Genomic DNA, 4,356 nt, shown 5'->3' with positions numbered 1-4,356 from the left:
TCTGGTCTTTTACAATCTAGACATAGATCAAAGCCAAAATTCAGTTAAAAGTATTTTTCTTCAAGTCCCATTGGTTGAATTGTGGCTGGTAATGGTCTCTAAAAGGAAAGCCAATTTGCCCCTTGATGGAGATTACTGTACCAAATGTAACAAAGAGTTTTAGAAAATGTGACATGCTCTCCATTCAACAGTGAAAGAGCTGATTAGTTTCCAAGATTTTCTTTCTGTACAGTAGAGAGAGGTCTTGCTTGTTAATTACCTTTAATGTTATACTTTTGTTTCCTGGTATTGTTTCTCTTTGTAAACTTGTAATTTTATTTAAGGAAAACCATATGTGTAATTGCATGTACAAATAAGTAAACTAAAATGGTAATTATTTTCTGACACAACTGATGATACAAAACTACTTTGATACTAAATTACTAAATTAGGTATAAATATAAATGGTTCTTGAAAGAACCAAGCATTACTTTTCAGCACTTCTAAGAATCTCAGTACTCATTACCGTGACTTTCTTTTTTTTTTGCCATCTTCGGGCTTGAAATCTGGGCCTGAGCCCTGTCCTTGGGCTTTCTCAAGGCTAGCCCTCTTCCACTGAACCACAGCACCACTTTCTCTATGTATGTGGTACCAAGGAATCGTACCAGGGTTTTGTACATGCTAAGTAAGCATTCTACCACTAGGCCAAACATCTGGTCTCAACATGACATAGCACATCCCCCATTAATATATTAGGTATATGCACATACAGTCAAGATGTATATAAATACACGTAACATAAATGTATATGTCAAATATAAATATATATAATTGAAGATAAAATATAAAATTGAAGTATTTCATCTAAAATAACATTGATTTTTAACATATTACTTTTTATATCTGTGTCTATAATTATTTGAAAGTTTTCTAATGTGATTATTAAGTAAATGAGTTATAAAATTAGGGACATAATCCAAAAACTTAATGAAACAGTGAAATAATTATTTCAAAATGTGTTTTGTGGCAAAAAAAGTAGTTTGATATAGATAAATACACATTTCTGAAAACATTTGTGAAGAAACATATTTGAGCAAAAGGTACATTCAGACCTATGAAGATGTATCATTTCAGCTGCTCCTTCCCACAGATCCAGACATTTCGTGTTGGCATCACTTTTGGCATTTTCTTTGCGCCATGACCACCAAACACCCCTCCTCCATCCTGCCTCAAGAGAAGGAAGCTAAAGAGTGCCCTGACCCAAAGCCTGTACTCATCTATTCCTCATCCTGCTTGTCTAAGGGAGAAAAAGAAGAGCAAAAAACAATTAAACATATCGGTGAAGTAAGTACAAAATGAAATAGACTTAATGAACAAGCCAGTGAGGACATTTTGAAAGTTGAACACAAATATAATAAACTTTGCCAACTATATTTTTCAGAAGAGATCGGAATCCATCTCCAAAGTCCCAAATTTTGGGGTAACAGCATTTGTCAACCTTCCACAAGTATCTGCACTGCATTACCTGACCAGAGTTGATGTGACAGAATTTTGAAGAAATGAAATCAGTTCACAGAATGGATAGATAGATAGATAGATAGATAGATAGATAGATAGATAGATAGACAGACAGACAGACAGACAGACAGACAGACAGACAGATAGATAGATAGATTTAGAAGAAAATCTTTACTTTGAAAATAAAATTCTCTCCAAAGAATTTCACCTGAATGAGAGTGCCAATCCATCTTCAAAGTTCACTGAAATCAACTGGAAATCTGGAAAGGATTTGGCAAAGCTCTCCCGTCAAATGCAGAATAAATCCTGCAGGAAGCGATAGCATGAGAAGCCAGAGAGCTTTTTTCCTTGGTTCACTGACCACTCAGAAGAGATGGGAGAGGTCATCAAAGACAAGTGGTCAATTCATTGCAGTAGTACCTGGTCCCTGACGTGGATGGTGAGGAGGGAGAAGGAAAAGAGGATGAAGATGAGGATGAGGGGAGGATTAGAAGATATTGATGAAGAAGTGGATGAGGATGAAGATGATGATGAAGGGGAAGAAGGACAGGAGGATAAAGGAGATGACTAATAGAAACACGGATGTATTTCAAACTTTGTTTTTCTTTTTTTCATATATTTTTATTGTAATTACTAGAAGGGTTACATGATATTTGCCAGATAGATGGTGCATTAAATCCCATACATTGATACCGTTTCACATGTCTTGGTCCCCTTTTCCCTCCACCTGTGGGAAACAAGAAATGTCTCCCGTTCCTTTGCTCTCCCAGAGTCTCCAGGCCCTGTGTAATAGTGCATACATTCTAGCCTCTTTCTTTTCTGTCTATTGGGCTCAGAGATTACAATGTGTATGTGAATACGGACAGTTAGCATTACCAACATGTGTCTGTCCATCAAAAAGAAAAAGAAAAAGGAATTAAAATGGGGTTATAAAAGGAGGTCAGCAAAGGGTGGGTTGGAGATGTTTGGATGAGTTAAGTGGGTATTTTGACAACATGGATTCTCCTTGGGCATAGTAATTGTGTGTTAGTAGACATCCTTGCAGTTTAAGACATCACTTTTAAATAAAGTTATCTCTGATTGATGACTTGAGCCCTGCCACTACAGGAGATTCAGCAGACTCAGTAGGAATTTATTTGGAATTGACATTCTCTATTGTAATTTTGTCCATTTATTTTCAAATTTTCTTTTGTTTTAACTGGAAAGGGAAGATGATGCTCAGTTTTAAACTTTATAAGTGTGCAAGTTGCTTTGTTACAATAAAACTAAATATGTAAACTAAGAAAAAATGATGTAACACTGCAAAAAGCATTTGTAACAAATATGCTGAAATATTTTAGATATTACTACAGATCTCATAAGTAGAAATTTTAACATGGTATTACAATATGGATCCTATGGAAAGAACTGACCAGAAAGGGGAAAAACAGTATTTATACCTGATAGCATATGGCTTGAGGGACTAAGGGCACAAAATATGTAGGAAAATTGCACTGATGGGAAATCATCAGTCTTAACAGAGGTGTCAGTATCAAATGGAAGTATTTGCTAGTCCAACAGTAAGCAATAGAAAACAGAGAGAAAATATACACTGATACAAAATGAGATCCTTTAGAAAAGGCAAATATTTAGCTGTGTAAGACACTTAGAACAGGAGGCACAATGGCTTGCAATGATATTGGAGATGAATTCGGTGACAAGTCATGAAGTACTTCTGCTATTTTCTCAATTTCTCAACTTCTGGCTTTTAGGCCATCATCTTTGGAAATTACTCTATTTTGTTTCATTTGCTGTACACACTTGATGCACCCATCAAGCCACAATTTTTCCTACAATAGTATATTCCCTTTCATGTGTTAAAAATTCAGGTTCACTGTCATGAAGTTCACCATCTTTTATTTAATGTATAAGTTTCATGAAAAGGCAAATCAGTTTTAAACCCCTTCTATTTTTGTAGTTTTCCTTGTGTAATATTGGATTTTGCCTTCACTTTTAGGGCTTTTATGGAAATACACTCTGATTGGATGTAAATATACAGTTTAAGTCATTTTTTCCACCTTCTCAATTTATGTAAAATATATTTATATCAAATTAGTATTTCCTTATAAATAGAATTTTCTAACAATACATACTTCCATCTAGGAAAAAAGTTTCCAGTTTAATTTTACCTGGATAACCAATATCCTAAAATTTTTCATTAAGTTTAAGAAAAATATATGCATTATTTTATCAGAATATTTTGTTTTCATAAACATGCAAAAATATTCATTATATATGTGTATGTATATGTAATGGAAAAATCTTTCAATTGTAACTGTTTTTTTGCTTTTACTGGCTTAATTTTTCATTGTGGAATTTAAACCACACTAATTTCATTAAACTTATCAGTTTGTTAAACAGCCAGAGTATACTAATATTGTTCTTCCAGGAGGAGGAGGAAGGAAGAAGAGGTAAGAAAGAAGAGAGGGAGAAATAAGAAGGAGTAGGAAGGAGGATGAGATAAAAGAAGAGAAGAGGGCAAGAGGAAGAGAAAAGGGAGCATGAAGAGGAAGAACAGGAGGAGGAGAAAGAAGAAGAAGAAAAAAAAAGAGGAGGAAGAAAAGGAGAGAGAGAATAAAGGAAGTACAGCAAAAAAGGAAAAGAAAAAAGAAAAGAAGGAGGATAGAAAGACAGGAAGGAAGGAAGAAAGGAAGGAAGGAAAGATGGAAGGAAGGAAGAAGGGAAGGAAGGAAAGAAAACAAAAGCCAACCATCAAGATGTCAGTGGAAATTCAAACCCTAGATTTCCCTTGTTGATAATCGGAATGAATCTGGACATGGCTCTCCGTAGAGTCACTTCCGTTCAGATAAAAAAATCTTT

General features: G+C 34.7%; 1 pseudogene; it reads left to right on the top strand.

The window, feature by feature from the left end:
- Window positions 1-1,176: 1,176 nt before the first annotated feature.
- On the top strand, window positions 1,177-2,190 carry LOC150056870 (protein SET-like; annotated as a pseudogene).
- Window positions 2,191-4,356: the final 2,166 nt, after the last annotated feature.

This window comes from Megascapheus bottae, chromosome 11, assembly GCF_031878675.1.
Source record: "Megascapheus bottae isolate mThoBot1 chromosome 11, mThoBot2.hap1, whole genome shotgun sequence".
NCBI lineage: Eukaryota > Metazoa > Chordata > Mammalia > Rodentia > Geomyidae > Megascapheus > Megascapheus bottae.
This window is presented reverse-complemented; position numbering and strand designations above follow the sequence as displayed.